Raw genomic sequence first — 12,792 nt, 5'->3', positions numbered from 1 at the left:
CAATGTCCCTCTTCCCTACAGAAAGCACACTGATCTCTTCCCAGGGGTTCACGTCTCTGTCCATTATTGTTTCCCTGAAACCCTGTTCTGTGTTCTCTTTGTAAGAAAACAGTCGCAGGTTTCGGTCTCCTGTCCTCTCTATTATTATAAACCCTAAATGCCAGGTCCACTACCTGGGACGGACTCATCTCTGTGACACCGTCCACCTTAGCTAACTTTTTCTTTATGTCTGGGGCACTATGGCTAATGAAAGCCATAGTGATCAGACGAGCATTTTCTGGGGCATCTGGGTTTATATCTGTGTGGTTAGTGTAAGTTTGAATAATCCTCTCAAGGAACTCTGACGGATCCTCATTAGCTCCTTGCTCGAGTTGCAATATTTTGTTAAAGTTTTTTTGTTTGGGGATCCCCTGCTTCAGTCCTACCAATAAACATTTTTTATACAGATCCAACATCGCCGTTCCTCCATTGTTAGGGTCCCATCCAGGATCTCTCTCTGGGACAACAACCTCTGGCTCTGGGGACTGCCTATCCTGTTGGTGGAGATGGTCAGCCTCCTCCCTGGCTTTCCTGAATACCATCCTCTGCTCATCCAGCGTTAATAAAGTATGCAGCATGGACTGTATATCTGCCCAGTTAGGGCGGTGGGAGACAAAGATAGAGGCAAACAAGTTCGCCATCCTCTTGGGAGCCTGCCGGTACGAGGGAACAGAGCTCCTCCAATTTAGGAGGTCCACAGTACTGAACGGATGGTGCGGCCAAAAGTACCCAGCAGGTCTCCCATGTTCATTTAAGCCACCCATTGGCATCTGGCGAAGGGGAAACTGCCCTGCCTCAGGTTGATCCTTCCTGCCAAAATGGGTGCCGAGTCTAGTGTGGGGAGGAGACGCCATTTTAGTGTCCTCCCCAGAGGGCAGTGGAGGCTGTGCAGCCTCAGGGGTCTGCACGGGAGGGGCCTTGTCACGTGGAAGAGGATTTTGTCCTGATGTATTTAAAGTATTTAAAATATGATGCTCCTCCTCTTCTAACTCTGCTCGCTGGCTGTCCTCATGGAAAGGCGAAGGTCTATCCTTTCTCTGCACCATTAGCCTAGCCTTCGCCTCCGCCATATCTAATTTATGGAGGGCGGCCTGTATCTGGTCCTGCATACCTTTAAAAGCTGACTCAAAAGTCCGATTTTGTTGTTGCACTTGATACAGCATGCTTTGATAAGCTGACTCAAAAACGTTACTATTTTCATCCCTTACGCTCTTAATAGTTAAATCAAAAGCCTGATTTTGTTGTTGTATGGCCACGTTAAAAGCCTGAATTTGTTGTTGCATGGCTATGTTAAGAGCCTGGATGTGTTGTTGCACATTCTCAGTATGTGAAGTAGAACTTCTACCTCTCACAGAAACAAGAATGTAGCAAATTGTGCTTACACATATTACCAAAAAACCACCCAGAAGCACAGTCTGTAAAGGGATGGCTTGTAAACCACCCATGTATGTATACAATAGTAAAATCACGTGCCATACACCAGGCTTCATCAAATGATTTATATTAATGAGACTGGTGGTGATATTTAATGGAAGAAGGCTACTCAAATTCAAGGCCAGAAGGAAACTGAAAGAACTCAGGCTAGGGATGAAACTGTATAGGCTCATGGTTGAGGCCATATTTGAGTCAAAATGCACCCACAAGGGCTGTACGCACAGGGAAAAAACAGACTTTTCAGGACTAGAGACAAATATTATACTGCTAGTCCTGCAGAACTAGTGCGCTTATGGTGACCAACACAAGGAATGTTACTTTGGGCTGGTCAACCGCGGGTGTAACTTGGAAACCACGCTGGGCGCCAAACTGTTGTAGAGCAACCCCGATACAAAACGGGGTGCCTGACTGTGGGTCCTCACCCGCGCGCTTAAAAGGACTTATCGATGCTCTACTGCAGGCACACGTGAAAGGTTAATAAAAGGTTTATTTACAAGGGAAGGGGAAATGAGGAAATGTACAGCTCTGGGAGAAAAGTGGGAGACAAAGTTTTAAATGAGTCCTACCCGATCCGCAGATCAGGAATCCCAAAATGGCGCTCTCAGAGTTGGCCGCCAGCCAGGAGCGGTGAAGCCAGGAGGCGAGCGATCGCGAGCCAGAGAGACCCCAAGGCCCACGTGTTTGGTTTTAATATATCCAACCTGGCTGCCCAACTCCACCCTCAGGTCCCAGCTACCCTCCCTTTGGTGGTGATGGGATTTGTCTTTCCCAATGTCTTGATGGCTTTAGTCTGGAGTGGGGGTGGAGTCCACAAAGCCTGTATGGGATTAGCTCAGGACATCATTACCCCCTAACATGTGGACCCATCCACTTTGGTGGAAGTGGTTTTGGAGTGATGGCTTTCAGAAGAACCTGGTCTCCAGGGCACAGCAGGTTGACAGGTGAGTCAGGGGACAGAGGCACAGGTTGTGGCAGACAACGGTCTGAGTGTTCTTGGAGCAGCTGTCTGAGCAAAGAGAAGTATGAAAAATATCCAGCCAACAGCGTAGGTTGGACGGGGAGCTCATGGTTAGTAAGAGGAGGTCTGTCACACATCCGTTCAAGGGGGGTCAGGAACAAGGGGCCACAAGGGGTGGCTCGGAGGTGCATTAAAGCCAGTGGGAGCAGCTCCACGCAGGATTTCCGCAGCTCAGTGGAGAGTTTGGTTAGGTGGTCTCTAGTCAGACCATTTACCCGTTCTACCTTACCAGAGGATTGCGGTCGGGAGGGAATGTGTAGTTCCCAGGTGATGCCCAGGGAGGAGACCTGTGGAGTAATCTTTGAGATAAAGGCAGGTCCATTGTCTGACTGGTGATGGTGTCCACCATAGTAAGAAGAGGGTGTTATCTGCGTTAGGGAGTGGAACACCCGTGAGACCTAGCAGGATGGAGAGTCGAGGATTGGGAGAGGGAGATGAGAGGGTCTTTGACAAAGAGAGTAGAAATCTAACAGATAAGAGGGTGATGGAGGGGAGAGAGCCTGGTGAATGAGTAGGTCCTGGAGCCGATGTGGAGAACTAACATTTACAGGTTGGCCCAGTGTGGGTTTTAAGGCCTGTCTAGCGAGACGAGAAGCTGCCACAAGTGCGCGCAGGCAGGGCTGCCATCCTCTTACAGTGGGATCCATTTGTTTAGAGAAATAAGCAACTGGCCGCTGGACAGCCCAGGTTGGCCCAGAACCCCTAGAGCATCGCCCTGTTGCTCATCTGTCAATCACAGGAATGGCTTTCCCGGGTCTGGGAGAGCGAAGGCTCGTGTCAGAGAGCTTTGCCTGGATAAAGCAGAGCAAACAGGGTGCAGAAACAAAGAAAATCATAATCATCATCACTGGGCCTACTAGGGGCAGGATCCATGATGTCCTGGCCCCACGTTCGGCTGACGAGGTAGCGATCAGAGGGGGCTTTGCTGGTCAGATGAGCAAGCCCATGAATGTGTTGGAGGAGGGGGAGGCACCTGAGTACACACGATTTCTCACCAAAATCTCTCTCTCAGACCTTCAACACTTTCTTTTGCTTTCTTTCATTCTAATGCCATTTCATTTTACCCATCTGGCTTTACATAATCTTAAGGCCCTTCAGAATATCCCTCTTCCATACATTTCTTTTTTCAAACACACATACTTCACCTCACTTGCATTTACCAGACTTAGCAAAACCTTAGTTTTAGAAGGGAATTGAACACCATCTAAACAATGATGAAAAAACACAAACTTAAGGTAGATAGCCCCTGTAGCTTTTCGTTCCTGTACCCAGTGATTTACTTGGTAGAGACTGGTGTCCAAAGCCTGCATCTGTTGGGCGATATTAACGTTTCCAATTTGGCTAAGGTCACCCTGCAGGGTTTGAATCCAGGGAGGAGAGGTGGGTGGCCGTCTGGAGAGGATTTTTAAAAGGGGAAATTCCAGCTGGGCTGACACTGTGTAAGAATCCCAAGCTACAAAAGTTTGAGGTGACAATGCTCACTGCGGGACTGAGATTGATCATAGCCTAGGGCTTCCTGGTGTAGGAAGATGTGCAGATTTTCCAGCTGAGCAGGTCGTGCGGAGTAGGGCTGGTCTGTGAATAAACTCTGTCCACCTTGAAAAGTCCTGTTTGAATTATAATATACTGGTCCCCGAGTCTTTCTTAAGGGGAGCTAAAGACCCTCTCTACCTTCTCCTTGCAATCTGCACGTTTTACCACCTGGGCCCAAGCCTTTGCAGGAACTCCTGCATCCTCTATGCCATCCCTGTGCCCAAGATAGAGCAGCAGGTCTCTCCCAGCAAGGGGGCAGTATGGTTCTCAGGGAACTGAGCCTATGATGGGGGAGAGAGGCCCAGGGTTTCCTGCCTCTGGCCCTGGGGCCTCTGACCCTGGGGCCACCCACACAGCCTCATAACCCTCCAGGGGCCCTGTACCTGCTCAGCTCTCCCCAGCCCCTCCACACCCCACCACTCACCCGCTCTGCTCCCCTCCAGGTATTTCACCAGTTCCGTGGCCCTCCTGGCCCTTCACCTGCTCAGCTCCAGGGACATCTGTGCTCCAGGGACATCGTTTTTGCCCAGATTTCTGTGCTGCATTCCCGTGGGTGTCATGCTCCTCCTGGCTCTGTGACTGGGCCCAGCCCATGAGCCTCTCCAGAGCCTCAACCTTCCCTGGTGTACTCCTGTTCACCATGGCCACTGAGTGGTTGTGCTTTGGGGGTGGGGAGGCTTTTGTCTGGTGTGGTGCTATTTTTAGTCTTTGTTGCTCTGCAATTCGAATGCTGCACAGCAGCAACAAAATTCTAGGATAATATCTAATATCCTATCTCTGGCCCTGATGATTGCTGAAGGGGCCACTGCACTGGAAGGCCAGCCACGTCTTGGGGGAGATCTTAGGGTGGTGCTGGAGGGCTGGGGAGCTGGACAGATCGTGTTGGCCCTGCTTTTCTGGTCCCTCTCCAGCTGGGGGCCTGTCTCAGTGGTGCTGCCATGCTCCCCAGCGTCCTCCAGCTGGAGGACTGACACCGCGGTGCTGCTGTGCTCCCTGGTGTCTTCCTGCTGGGGTCTGGCCACAGAGGTGCTGGTGTCCCCCCAGGCGTCCTCCAGCACCGGGCCTAGCGCAGAGGGTCTGCCCTTCGGGGCGTCCTCTAACAGGGAGCCTGGCCCTGCAGCGGTGGTGTGCTTCTGGGCGTCCTCCAGCTCAGAGACTCCTGTGGAGATGACCCTTTTGCCCGGGGTGGCTTCCTTTCCCCTCTTTTGGACTTCCTGCTTTTGCAGGATACCCGGCCTTGGGGTATTCCCCGAAACCTCAGGCTGCAGGAGGCTGTCCTTGTAATCGGGGTCACCGGGCTCCAGGAAGGTGACACGCTTTGGTACCCGGAAGGTGACGCGCCTGGGCCGCTCCTCCCCCTCCTCCTCATAGTCCTCCTCCCCTGCCTGCTTCCTGGAGCGGAGGAGCAGGTAGGTGGCCATGACCTCGTCGTACTTGTCAGCGTCAATGGCCTCCCGAATTTCCTGCCTCTGGTAGCCCAGGCGCTCCATAGCTTTGATTATGGCCGGGTCCTGGGGTCTTAGCCACGGCTCGCTGAAGGGCAGGAGTCCCTCGCTCGTTTCTGCTACCCGGGGTGCTGCTGGATGCACTCCAGGGGGCGGTGCCTCCAGGGGTCCTTTTCCAGCATTTTGGCCAGCAGGTCCTGGCACTGCTCCGTGAGGTAGTCGGGCAGCTGGAGGTACGCGCTCAGGACGCGCACCCTGACCGCCGGGAGGTGGGGTGCCCTGAAGGGCAGTTTGCCGGTCAGCATTCTGTAGAGAATGACACCCAGGCTCCACACGTCCACCTTGGGGCCGTTGTAGCGCTGGCCAAGGTAGACCTCGGGGGCCCTGTATTCTGGGCGACAGCAGCACGTGCTCAGCGCCCGGTTGAAGGCCTGGACGCTGAGCCCAAAGTCCGCCAGCTTGACTTTTCCCTCTCGGGTCAGCAGAATGTTCTTGGGCCTCACATCCCTGTGCGCGATGCCTTTGGCATGGCAGTGGCTGAGGGCCACGAGGATCTGCTGAAAGAGCGGTTGGGCCTCGCTCTCGTCCAGGCGCCCACGCCTGTCCAGGAAGTCCTGCAGGTCCTCCCCCTGCACGTACTCCATGACGAGCTGCAGCTCCAGCCCGGTGTCCACCACCTGGAAGAGCTCCACGATGTTCGGGTGGTGAAGGGCCTTCAGGCACCCCATCTCGCGGGCCAGGAGGCGGAGGTCGGGCAGCTCGGACTTGCGGACGCCCCTGATGAGCACCTTCGTGCCCGTGAGCACGTGCACCGCCAGCGTCACGTTGGCGTGGGAGCCCCGCCCCAGCTCCCGCAGCGCCAGGTAGCTTTTCCCTCGACGTCCCTGGGACATAGCGCCTGTGCACTTGACTACGCTGACTACCCTCGCCAGCCCTGACTGTGCTCCCAGCCCTTGCGCTACCTCCGCTGACAGCTGATTCTCCTACGATATTAACAAATGTACTATTAATCTAGTATTAATAGTCCTCAGAAAGTATTCACTTACCTCACTAAATACTAAGAATGCTAACTTAACTCTACCAACAATACTAACCTCACTCAGCTTACTAGCAATACTAACTACACTACAAGTAAATGAAACAACACAAACGAAAAATGAAAATGAGATGTAAATGTATGATTATGTAAAAATATGATTAAAAACAAACTAATTCAAAACTAACCACTAAATTTAAGAATAAAACAAAACAACAAAGACCAATAGAACAAACAACAGAACAAACCACAATTAGAAACTAAAAACTGGAAAAACAAACAAATCAAAATAAAAACCCAGAGAAACGACAAAGGGGAAGAAAGCACAAACAACGAAACAAGAACAGAAGGGAAAATGGGGGAGACCTCTCGAAAAATAAAAATCACAAAACTAAAAACTGAAGAAAAAAATAAAGAAAAGAAAGAAAGAAAGAAAAGCCAATAACAAAACAATAAAGGAAAATAAAAAACAAAGAAATAAAAGGAAAAAGAAAAAAAACTATAAGAAAATACAAAAAAAAAAAAAGGAAAATAAGGGAAAAAAACAAAGAAAGAAAAATAAAATAACTAAAATAAATAGCCGAAACAAATAATTAAATAAATAAACCAATAAATAAACCCAAAGAAAACCAAATACCCCAAAACAGGCTCTCACTCTCTCTGTCATGGTCCGGAGTGCACAGGTCACTGTCCAAAGCTTCCCGGCTCCTGAGGACACAGGCGCAGTCCGGGCGGGCCTGATGTAGGCGGTTCCGGTGCCGTCACAATGGCTCTTTGTGGCGTCAGAGCCAGAGGCCAGAGCCATTGGCAGAGGGAACCCCCAGCGGTTTCTCAGCCTTAAGGAAGAAGCTGCCGCTTAACGACAACCCTTGGAATGCCTGAGAGGCCCTTTCATTTGTCCTGAGCAATCCCGTCCTGGGTTTTGGCTTTTCAAGGCGCCCCCATCCTGGCCCTGCCTTGTGCAGATGCTTTACTGTCGCGCTCACACTGTGCAGAGAACAGCAAACAGGGGGCGCAGGCGGTTGGGTGAGCGCTGGGGAGCTGCCCACAGCCTCTGCCGCGCCTGTGAGGGTCCCACGTGGCGCACAGACCCCTCCTGCCAAGCCCGCTGCTCCCCTCAGCAGTGGATTTCAGTCAGTCTGCCTGTTCTGTTCCCGGCTTTGTCTCTGGTGAATCCTCTCACCCTCCCGCGCATCTGGCCTGTACCCCGGTGCTTGTATAAATAAAATACATCTTTAAAAAAGTAAAAAAAAAAAAAAAAAAAAGGAGGCACAGTTACTACTGTTGCAATGAACTAGTAGGTTTAAATTCTAAAATTTTTAGAGGTAATTTCAGGATTCTTTTTCAGCCTGTCTCTCTTTTTGGGGGCTAAAATTGTGTCATGGAGTCTAGTTTAGTAGAAAAATAACATTAAACAATAATACTATATACACAATAGTTCCTTTGAGAAGGAATAAACTAACAAATCCAATAGGTCATAACAATACCAATGTGCTTAAAAACTAAACAAAAACGTTAGGAAATTCAGAACACTTTGATTTCTAGGTTGCTTTTAACACTTTAGCCAAAATAAAGTGATTTCATAGTGATAAATAACAGGAGGTATAAGTATCATTGTTTTAATTCTATGTATATTACATATATCAATATGTGCACTTACAAATATATTAATAAGTATCTGAGGAAGGAGATTTAGAGAAGAGAGGTTAATCATTTTTTCCAAGGTTACCTATACATGATATTCACTCAAAATAAACAATGACTAATTATTGAGAAACTACACTGTACTTTTGTAGAATTGATAGTGTTCTAGTGATCAAGATGTAGAGAGAATGTTGTGATGAAAGTGACTTTTCAGTGGTGGGGGAAAAAAGCAATATAAATAAGTTTTAAAATAATCCAACAGAGAAATAACAAATGGTGATAGGATCTGTACAAAGGATCGAAACAAACCAATTGAATTTTAAAATACCATTTAGGATAACATCAAAATATGAAACCCTTCAGGATATTTTTAATAAAAAGTATGTATCTGTAAAGCTATGAAAACATTATTCTTTAATGGAAATTATAATACTTAAATAAATGACAATATGAACTCTATTTACAGACCAGGATGCATACAGCAAAGTTTGGGAGAAAGCACAATTGCAGAGGGGAGCACGGACAGACAGAAATGACAGAATCACCCTGCAGTAAGAAAAAGGAGGTCAGTGTTTCATGTGGACAAAGGAGAAGGAATTGTGAGACAAGGTCAAAGATATTCACAGAAACTAGTCACTCAGAACTTCCTAATTCAGGGTGATGTCCTGAACTTGATGCCAATTGTGAAAATGGAGAGAGGTGTTGGAGAGTGGAGTGAATTGAATAATTTGTGTTTGAGAAAAATCTCTTTGCATTGGGGAAACTAGATTGTAGGAGAACAAGAATGCAACAGGGAAAACAACCGAGAAACTTGCAGTAGACAAAGAGAGAGGAGTGGGTCAGAGTGGTACTTTGCTTAGGATGTTAGCTAATAGGGCTGATGTGGATGGGTATAGAAAGTGAGGGAAAGACAGAAATTAAAATGCAGCCAAACTTTCTATCTTGAGCAGCTTGTTAGATGTAATTGCTATTTGCTCTTTTTTTTTTTAAGATTTATTTATTTATTTATACAAGCCCTGGGTACAGTCAGAAGTGCGGGAGGGTGAGAGAATTCACCAGAGCCAGAGCGCAGACAGAATAGGCAGAGTGACAAAATACACTGCTGAGGGGAGCAGCAGACAGCACAGGAGAGGTCTTTCGTGCCATGTGGGAACCTCGCCGGTGGCCGGGGATCAAACCGGTGCTGCAGACGCTGCGGGCAGCTTCGCAGCAGCCCAGTGCTCAACCACTCCGCCACCAGGGGAGGCCCGATATTTCTATTCTTAATTTTGTTGGGGATTGCCACACTATTTTCCACGATTGCAACAATTAAAATTCCTAACAACAATATACAAAGATTTTTTCTCTCCACAACTTTACCATCACTTGTTTCTTGTCTATTTTGATAATAACCCTCTTAACAGATAGCAGATGATCGCTCATTTTGCTTCTAATTTGCTTCCTGGATAGGAGAGGAGGAACACGTGTTCATGGGCCTGCTGCCATCTCTGTCTCCTGTGGACAAGTCGCTCTTCAACATGACGAGCTTAATGAGTTCTTTATAAAGTTTCTATATTAAGCCCTTGTCTGACATATGTAAGTATTTTCTCCAAATCATTAGCTTGTCTTTTTTAATGGTGGTTTCTTTCACTCTATAGAAACTTTTTAGTTTAATATTGTCCCATTTGGGGCCTCCCCGGTGGCGCAGTGGCTGAGCACTGGGTTGCAAAGAGTCCTGCAGCTTCTGCAGCGCCGGTTGGATCCCTGGTCATTGGGCGAGGGTCCCACATGGTGCGCAGACCTCTCCTGCCGCCCGCTGCTCTCCTCAGCAATGTACTTCTTTATTCTGCCTGCTCTGCTCTCCACTCTGGCTCTGGTGAATTCTCGCACCCTCCCGTGCTTCTGACTGTACCCAGTGCTTGTATTAATAAATAAATAAATCTTAAAAAAAAAACTATTAAAAAATTTAAAAAATATATTGTTCCATTTGTTTATATTTGCATTCGTTTCCTTTGCCAATGTAATCCGGTTGATAAAAGTCATCTCTAAGACTCATTAAGGAACTCAGTCATTTTTGTTTTTCTGTGTATTTTGTGATTTCAGAACTTATATCCATGTCTTTACTCCACTGTTGGTGGAAATGAAGACTGTTTCCCTTCCTAGAAAAATAGTATAGATATTTCTGAAAACACAAAAAATAGTTCTACCTTGATGACCCAGCAATCCCATTCTTAGATATCTCTCTGAAGTATGCAAAAACACTAATATGAAGGGATATGTGCACTCCTATGTTCATGGTAATAGTATTTTCAATACTAAAGTGATGGAAGCAACCTAAGGGTCCAACAACAGATGAGTTGGTTACGAAGATACGGCGCACAGCACACCAATACTACTCAACTACTAAAAAAACCCACCGGATTAAATCTTGCTATTTGCAATAATATCGGTAGGACCGGAAGAGACTATGACTCACCAAATTAATTAGAAGAAAGGTAATACCAGAGAGAGTAAATGGTTTGCTCACAGACAAAACTATAGCCTAACTTGAAAATAAAACAAAACTCTCTTACTTAGAGACCAATTTTCCATCACCTACTTAAAAATTTATGGGCACAGAATGACCTACATCTATATCAAACATAGTGTTTTTCATTAGACTGTTATTTTATTGCAATCTGGTTCAGTATGCAAACTTGTAACATAAAAATATAATGAAGAGCTATTTATTAAAAGAGATGGATAAAAGGGATCTGAAAAGCATTATCCTTCAGGGCTACCATGTGAAACCCTGCCATTTGTTATTTTCCATTTTGCTATAATAAGAACAAAAGGTTAAATATTTTCATATTAGTTTTAACTTTGACATTTACCAAAAAGACTCTTTTCAATTTCAGAATCACTTAAAAACCAGAAAATGTGTTCATATCAACCATGTAGTATATAGTCCTTACACATGCATACCAGTTAATTTAAATCTAAAAGTTGCCTGTTACATGATTCATTGATCAGTAAAGACACATTCATTTTATAGTAAATTCTATATGGCCAATACTGCAGTGAGAAATTGTTGGGAAGGGGGCCTTGCTGATGGCTTAGGGAGTAAGTCTCAGCTCTGTCACTGCTATGGCCTGAGTTTGATTCCCCACGAGGGAGCTAAGTCACATAGGGCGCAGCAGCCTTCTGTCATGCCTGCTGCTCCCTTGAGCAGTGTATTTCAGTACATCTGCCTGTTCGGCTCCCCACTCTCTCTGGTGAATCCTCTCAACCACTGCACTCTGGTCTACACTCCAGTTCTTCTATGCTTAAAAAAATACATTGGAAAAAGGTGGCAGTCTTTATTTGGAAAGTCTGCAAAGCAGATCAAGGAGAAAAGGCTTTAAATGAGAAACTATTTGAGAATAGTACAGAGCAATATGATAAAGGGATAAACATGGTAACTCAAACTAAAGCATAAACTAATTGAAGTGCAAACATTTTGAGAATAAATCAATCAGCTAATTCTGTGACATTACATTCATTTATCAACTCTTAATCGACTTGCTTCAGTGTACTTCTGCTACATTGTCTGGTCCACAAATCACTATACAACAGAATACAACTTAAATACATGAAGGGAAATTCCATTATAGAAGTTTGAGGATGGCTCACAGCTAGTCCATGCAAACACAGTTTGGGGAACCTCCCCTCAGGAAACCACAGGAAACAGGTCTTGGGCCCAAAGTCCCTACAAGGATGATGCCACAATATGCCCCCCATGGGGAAGGGAAGTGTGCATGCATGAGCCACAAATCCATGGTACTCCTTGGAACCCGGGGCCCAAGTTAGTTATATAGGCTTATGACACGGGACTTGGGCCCTATTTCAAAATGTGCTAGGGATCAAACCCATGGCAATACAACCCTGCGTTTCGATTACATTGTGAGTGCTCCTGCATCAGGAAATCGTCTCCTCTTTTCACCACTGTGGAGGACACTTGATTTTCCTAGGGCTACAAGAAAAGACTTAAGGAGTAATGTATTACTATCTCATCTATTTCTTTTCTATCGCTGTTCCCTATTGGAATTTTAATTTGGCATTAAAATTAGCCAAATCAGACTGGAAAGGGAAGGAAAACAATGAAATAACTGCAGGGGACATAATTTGAGGAACATTTTCCAGACACAATTTGAGGAAATTCAAGGATTTTCTTTATTATTGATGCAGATGTTGGCTATATAGATCAACTGAGACGCAAACGGAATTAGAAATTTCCTCCATATCTGAGGATTGGAAAGCTGATAGTATACTAGAGACTATGATTCAACTAAGAGGCCCGCATAGTAAGACCTCAGTAATGGATCATGGCTTTTAGCAGTTATGGAAGCAAAATACCCAAAAGCAACAATTAACATATATATGTGTGTGTTACACTAGTTTGTAACACTGTATAAATTTTTGGAGTACATCTTCACACCTATTAAAATGTGTAATTCCACACCACACACACCAACAGAGTTCTCATGAGCCTCCACTAGCAGGCTTCTCCTAACACACTCACTCTCTCCAGGGGCAGCTCCTCTTGCCAATTGTGTTTGTGCAATTTGTGTGTGTGTGTGTGTGTGTGCCCTCACGCCACTGAAAGGAGGACTCTGGTGAAGCTTTTCTTAGAGGTGACCCAAGAA

Source organism: Talpa occidentalis, unplaced genomic scaffold (genome assembly GCF_014898055.3).
Source record: "Talpa occidentalis isolate TD23 unplaced genomic scaffold, MPIMG_talOcc4v2.1 talOcc4.13, whole genome shotgun sequence".
Taxonomy (NCBI): Eukaryota; Metazoa; Chordata; class Mammalia; order Eulipotyphla; family Talpidae; genus Talpa; species Talpa occidentalis.
Note: the sequence above shows the minus strand (reverse complement) of the source record.